The following is a 7718-nucleotide window of genomic DNA, read 5'->3' as shown; positions in this document are numbered from 1 at the left end:
AACAGAAAACAAAGATAAAAGTATAAATTATAAAAAGAAATTAAAAACTTAACAACAAGCCGTATGCCTCCCCGGCAGCAGCGCCAAAATTTGATCGTTGTCGTATGCGTCAAAAATAATTTCACTTTCTCACGCAACTAAATGAAGTATGTGGTAAGAAAGTTTTCGTTCCCACAGAGAGGCTTTTGTTGTTATAAAATTTCAGTTTCTTAGTAACAAAGGGGAGGATTTTTGTTTTAGCAAAGCAATAAAAATAATTGAAAGCAATAAAATATGAAAGTAATCAATAATAGGAATACATTGGTCATGGGATAATATCATTCACAAACATGTATTTTCATCAATGACTAGAATTGGTAATTTAATATCTCGTTTACTAAAAGTCCTAGGATACCTTGATCGCAAGTATACCCCGCCAATTCCCTGATTTCATCACAACCACATTAAAAGATGTATATGTGAATTCTTCCTAAAAAGCAACCTAAAGTGTAAAAGCACAATTAAGTTTAACTCCCTAAAAGCACTAAGTTATATGGAATAAGACTAATCAAGGCAATCAAACGTGTAAAAGCACTAATTCGATTTAATCAAGGCTATGATTCATATGTGACTAGTAGGATATATCACTACAAGCACTACCCATAATTATGCTACTTAAAATCAGGGATAAACAACTTTTTCGTATTGAACACCCTAATATAGCTTTAGAAATGAATGCAAATCAGATTGATTCCGGACTCAACTAAACAAACAATCAAATCATATGAAAATATAAACCATGAATCATAAACAATAAATTATTGAGACAAAACTAATTCATTGATACAAATATTATATTTGAGAAATCAACTTTATCCCATAACCAATATTATGTGTTTAGCTACTCATAACGTTTGAGTTCATCATAATCATAATCAATAATAAAATGAATAAGATGAAAAACAAATGAAAGCAAACCCTAGTCTCTGCTCTCGAAAGCTCCAAGTAGAAAAATACGTGATCACCAAAGTTTAAAAAAACTTTCCTTTTGTAGCTTTTCTCCAACTTCTAAAATTAGGTCCAATCTCCAAAGTCCAATATAAATATGTCCACCAAGCCCATATGTGAAAAATACCCATACAGAAAATATGCTCCAGAAGTGGTCACCGGTCAAACTGGTCAGGTCATCGAGTCAACTCAGTCAAGGTCACTGAGTCAAAGGCTGAGTGAGCTGAGTCAGAGTCTAACTCAGTAGCTGAATGGTCTTGGCCAAAGATGTTGCTTGCACCGGCCTTAACCTTCTACAGCGTCATTCCAGTTCCTCTTGACTTATATACTCATAAATTCAGCTTCACTTGGACTCATAACAGCTGCATCTTCTCCAGCATCTCTAGTTTCACTTCAGCTGCAATATCTATAACCATCTTCCATTTCCATCTCGAACTCAGCACCATACTATGGTTCTTTCATCTCAAAGCCACCACTTCCATCCTGTTCAATTGCAATTTCAGCTACAAAACTCATCCTGCAACTCCCATTATACACAACCATTGTTCGGGTTTAATCACCAACACACCCATTCTGCAATACAGTCCCAACTCCAGAACAATTACAAAATCATCTTCCTTGGACATCACCATTCAAGCCATAGCAAACTGCAGCTCCAACATCATCTGTACCTCAACTCAACTCTGATTTCAGTTCAATCCCAAGCCAAAACCCATTTTATCTCAACATTCTCAGCCTTCACCTGCAACTGCAGTTCCGTCTCCTGCCAACAACAACTTCAATCTAACGTATAACTATTATAGCTCAAGCCTTCAATATCTCCTGGCACAACAAGCAATCTGCTTCACATCCCAACATCTCCAATGCCAATTTCATTCACCACTGCCTTCATCCCTGCTCAAACTGCAACATCTCACCAGTTCAAGCACCCAACAATGCTTCCAATCATTCCTAAGCATACATCTAATCATCTCATAGCACCTGCAATGGATCACCTCCTTTACATCATCAGACTCAAACCTTATAACTGCATCAGCTTAAGCTCTCCAGGCTAACTCCATGACTCCCTTGCAAACAACCACCAGAACCCATTTCATCTCATCCAAGATTTCAGATTTCTTCTCTTCTTTTGTTTTGCAGCACAGCCATACCTAAACCAACTCCATCATCATCTTCACTGTGTTCAAGAACCAGCCACATCAATACAGATTCTTAACAATCCAGACATGTAGTTCAACATGAACATCAAGACAACAATTTTCAGAAACCCATCTTCATCTCCTGCATGCTCTCCATTTTTCTCCTAAAGTTCACAATCGAACTCAAAATCAAACATAACCCATCTGCAATTTATCATTCTTGAGCTAATTCAAACCCTAACATACATTTATCTCATCTTCAAGCCTTCTCACCACCAGCATCTACCATTTCTTCTTAACCCATGAACAGATTCATCACCAACAGCTCCAACCTTCACCAATTTCCTCCATCTGAGCTTCAATCTCAGATCCCCTTCTCTGTGTCACAAACATCAGTATCAACCCAGCCAGCTTCTGCTCATTCTCAATCTCCATTCATGACCACCTGTAATGAACTCAAACAGCAGCAATCACTCAACACCACTGCCACAGGCCATACCTGTATCCTTTTTCATCTCAGATTCATTACCAGCGAATACAAATATCAATACCACCAGTTCCATGCTTGTGCCGACTTCAGATTCACACATTACCATCACCAGATTCTGCTGATGTTTGATCTATGCATAAACCCATCTCAGATTTCATCTCAATTTCTCAGTCTCATGATGGTGCCGCCTCAGACAGTACAGGAAGGATAGAAATAAGAGAAAATGATTTCTCTGAATTTTAGGTCAGGTGTAGGAATGAGAGTGATATAGACACCCATGTAGTACTGGATAAGGGCCAACCAGCTGAACTATCAATTTCCCTTCAACTGTCGGTCCTGCGAGACTGACAGTTCAGTTTTCGTAATTCTTGTTCCTCCAGTTCCCTAGAACTGACAAGCTGGATCCGTCACTCGCCTGTGAATTTCCCTTTTTTCGTTTTACGCTCCAAATAGACGATTTCTCCTTCTTTTGCTCCCAATGACTCCAAAGCACCTAAACACTCAAAAGTGAACATAAGATACATATTTTACAAGAGACATAGTAAAGAAAGCATAAACAATAGATAATAATTAAGGTGTTTACAACACCTATCAAAATCACACGGTTCTTAATGTTGGGAACACGTTTTTTGCATGCTAGGAGCGCTAACACGTTTCTCACTTGGGAACGCAAAACCGTGAATCTCGTGGAGATACCAGATATCCTTTGACGTTCCTGGCTACTAAGATCCAGATTGATCTTCAAAAACAAACCTTTTCTTCTATTTTCAGCCTCTTTCATATTTATTTCCTCTTTAGGAAGTTTTCCCTAATGGTGCTTGAGCAGTCTTAATTTTGCATTTAGCAACACAACAAAAACAAAGTCAATGCATGATCAAAATTTCCAAACCAACATTAAGTAATACTTCAAAAGAATCCAGGGAGAGAGAAGTTCTCACCATGGACGTACTCTAATGCCTCATCCTGTTCAAATAGTAGTTCCGTTGAGCTTCGCTATCTATTATTAATATGGTCAAATTTCCAATAGCATAGGAAATGACGCCGTTACTGAGTACCTTTAAGCTTGTGTGCTAAAAACGGAACAGTCAGCAAATATTGTTAAATCCTCCACCAACCCTAGTTAGCAATTCATAGTTCGACATACGTACGGAACGGTATACGTACGTGTATTATTCGGATTTGTAAAAATCAAGTTCGGTCAACGGTTCGTGAGTCGGGAATAAATCGGAACGGCATACGTACGTGTATAATTCGTTTTAGAGTTGTTGATTCGCTACACAAAATTCGGCACACATAAATAACATATTAATAAGTATTTATATCATAAAAGACTAACTTTTGTATAAGTCTAGGGATTTAAAGATGGAAAAAATGTTGATGAATGAAATATATATGGACTAATGATATTATAACAAATATATATGACAAATATAACAAAAACTAACAGCTGGAACGGTGGTCTGGCATGCTCCTTTAGGAGCATTTTGACTCAAGTTCGATCCCCATCATTCTTTTCTTTTTTTAGTGAATTGACCGAGTCTAGTTCTTACCGATTCGGATACGCGAATTATTCGCGTATTATACGACTAGTTCATATTACACGCGTATTAGGTTCGGAGTTAGGTTTGTACGCGTATGATTCGCGAAACGTATCGGTTCGGAATAATTCGCAAATTATTCGCCGAATTACTAACTAGGCCACCAACTGGTTAACCTGCTGCCTTGTATTGAGGAGGATATATATATATAAGTTATGTTATACTGTCAAATCCAAAAGATAAACTTCAAGACGTACTTAATTATACACAGTAGGCAAGGCTTACTATTGTTGCTACAGGTTCAGAGAGACGTCGTTTTTTCTACAGATAAAAATAAAGCATAAGAAAAAATGAACGTAGAAGGGGCTTAAGAACTAAAATACGTTGTCTCGGAAGATTATCAATTTATACATGAATATCAAAAACATTATGGTGGTCAAAATTGTGGAAATCAGTATATCCATCTTTACCTCTTAATACCTGATTTCCACCACTACAAAATGCTTGGTACCCTACGAAGTACATAACACACCCAAAACATTATGAAATTGAAATTGGCACTCATCTATAGATTAGTCTAATCAATAGAATTTGGTCAGAATGATTAGTTTATATTCGACATTTAACTCTGAACCTAATTTATATTTGCATTTGAAACCACTTGACACGGATATATCAATTTTTAGGGAACAAAAACACAAACTCAGACCTATATTTTAATGGTGGTGGTTTTTGTTAAAGGAAGAAACCCTAAAAAATTAGTAAAATAAAAAATACAAACCTTGAATCTTCGCAAGCTTGGTGGTGATTCAATGTTTGTCAACTTGAATCGAACCCATGGTTCTTCCACTAATTTGAATCGAACCCAGAATGCCCAACTACAACACAACATCGAAACGAAAACAGACCCAGATTTAATTATCAGTAACTTTTATCTTGGAAACTCAATTCTTTCACTATCACTGGTTCTCATAAAACCCTAATTCACTGATTCTTCCGTGTGAGTAGAGAATCAGGAGCTAAGTCTCCTCCCTTACTCCCAATACACAATACCCATCTCTATTCTCCATTTGCATTTTCTAAATCGAATCCCTCTTCCAAATATACAACTTATTCAATTCTAGCAAAACCCCTAATTTTCATTTCTTGTGATTTCTTCTTTTTTCGGAGCTCAATCAGTTTCCAGATTGATCACCATCTTCTTCGATTTATCTGGATCTCAAGATTTACATGAATCCCTCACAAAAAAAAGATATTCATTGGATTTGAGATCAACAGGGAGAAAGACATGAAGAACAAAAGAAAGAGAAGAAGAAGAAGAACAAAATAAAACTCAATTCGATATATTGGTGTCCCTGCTAGCTTCAGGTCTAGTTTTTTATGTAGGTATTGTCCACACTAACGGCGTCAATTAAAGTACAGTTAATATTCGATGTAAACGAAGTGTAACGAATTTTTTTGCCACAATAACGGACAGAAATATTGTATACCCACATTTTTTCTAACGGTGTTACTAACAGTCAGTTAAATACAGGGTGTAAACAGAGTGTAATCCAGCTTTTAATGTCTCAACCAATAGAGTTCCACCACTTATCCTCTCCAGAATTACTCTATGTGAAAGCTTTTATCTAATTTAATTTGAGGGATGTCATACTCACCGTGCGACGTAGGAGCTAATATGACTTAATGTTTTAAAGGAGGGGAGATGCGTTTATCTTTATCATTGAATCCAGGTACGTTAATGCCAAACGTACAAAATTAGAATGTTTTTCCACGTGTGCAGAAGAACAATTAAGTACCAACTACCAACCTAGTCTCCCTTCCACTCCCACCTGCAAACGGATCTAAACTCAACGAATCCAAATACAGTTTCAAATAATTTAAGCAGCATTTAAGCTTTTCTTTATGTAATTGTAAGCTCTTTTTTTTATCACACCAGGACTAACATAATGATTTGACGAAACTCCCAATAAACTTAAAGAGTCATAAACCCCTCTAATGGTCAAACTATACACGGGCTTTATATGAACTTGGAGATGCTTGCAGTGTGAAAAAACTTATCCATTGATACAATGTTCACAATTTTAAATGCTTCCGGGCCGCCTAGAGTTCCTATTGTGCATAGTCACCACCAAAATAACAATATGTCAAGGATTAGGTAGACAGAAAAAATAGCCTAACAAACATAAGTAAAATCGTAGAAAACAAACCATAAAAGTATGAAAATGCATCAACAAACTGGTCATGATTATTAATCCAATACAAATCAGAATTTCGATACCTGCCGCATAATTAATCTCGAATTCATGTGCATTTCAGTTTGGCATGCCACATCGAGGAAACAAAAACAATTATAACAGGGAGAGCAACAAGCATAACACAATGAAACACAACCTTACGTTATACTCACTTTGATCCGGCTCCGTTATTTCATTAAACGCTTCCTTTTATGCATGATCATTTTTCAGTAGAACTTCGTTAAATTAATCCGAGATAAACTAATAACTTCGCGAAGATAATATTTTCTGTCAGTCCTGATTTGGGCCATTGTGTTAAATTAATAACCCCGTTAAATTTATAAGATAATAAAAATTTTAAGTTTCCAATATGTCCCAATTAATATATTAATTAATAATCAGTGTAATAACATTATATTATGGTGCTTATTAAAATAGGCGTCTAAGGTTATTCGGTTTTGTTCATATTAATCATACATTGGACTTCATCTTTAATTTTCTGTATTCCCTTGAGAAGTTCCGAAATGATTTTATTTTATTTTCTTTTTCTTATTTTAATTTTAACGTTAAAACATATACATTTATACACATAAAATGCCATAAAATAATTAAAAAATAATTTGAATTGAAAATAAATATCTAGATATTTGATACTGCACACTTATTTTAGAAATTTATATTAAATTTGGTATCTTTCGATATAATAATAACTTATTAATTTATCGATAAATTAATACTTAGCTAAATTAATTGAACTTAACAATCCCAAAACTAATAATTTAACGAAGTTTTATTGTATATTAAACTTGAGTTGTGGCATTAGAAATTTAGAACACTGACCTCGCCTAATTCGTTATTTTTTCTTCAGCTTCTATTTTTCCTTGCATATTATCCAATTAAAAGGTCATTAATATCTAGTGCAAACCAAATTATACATCTTACTTACGGTCATATAAACATTGAAAATCATACCTGTGAGCACCATGCTCGTTCAGCTGTAACTCTTATTAACGTAGGAAAACAATGAAATCTTACATATTTATGTGGGGAGCATTTTTACAGTTTGTGATTATGTAATGTAGGTTGCAACTATACAGGTAGGAGACAATGGCGGGGAATAAAAAAACGTGGGGTAGCTTAAACTATTTCTTATGGATTTGTAGGGGATGCAGATTTATAGATTGCACTTTAGTTGTCACTTATTTTATATAGTGCTCCATACTATCTGAACTTTTTGTTATGGATTCGTGGGAGTTAGTGTACCGATTTGTTTCCATATTACCTTGTCGATAATGTTCTTGTGATTTAATCTATCTACCCTTGGAGC

At 35.4% G+C, this 7718-nt stretch overlaps 1 long non-coding RNA gene across 2 annotated transcripts; it reads right to left on the bottom strand.

Moving 5' to 3' along the window:
- Positions 1-985: 985 nt before the first annotated feature.
- Positions 986-5491, bottom strand: LOC113333756. 2 transcript variants are annotated; one of them, XR_003352321.1, is made up of 4 exons: positions 4936-5491; positions 3555-3889; positions 3205-3443; positions 986-3109 (listed from the first exon to the last, which is right to left on the bottom strand). It is a non-coding gene; the product is annotated as an uncharacterized LOC113333756 (long non-coding RNA). The 2 variants fall into 2 exon arrangements; XR_003352320.1 differs by lacking the exon at positions 4936-5491 and having other exon boundaries at positions 3555-4060.
- Between the last annotated feature and the right edge of the window lie 2227 nt (positions 5492-7718).

Source organism: Papaver somniferum, unplaced genomic scaffold (genome assembly GCF_003573695.1).
Source record: "Papaver somniferum cultivar HN1 unplaced genomic scaffold, ASM357369v1 unplaced-scaffold_133, whole genome shotgun sequence".
Taxonomy (NCBI): Eukaryota; Viridiplantae; Streptophyta; class Magnoliopsida; order Ranunculales; family Papaveraceae; genus Papaver; species Papaver somniferum.
The sequence above is the reverse complement of the archived record's forward strand: the minus strand, read 5'-3'. Positions and strand labels throughout refer to the sequence as shown.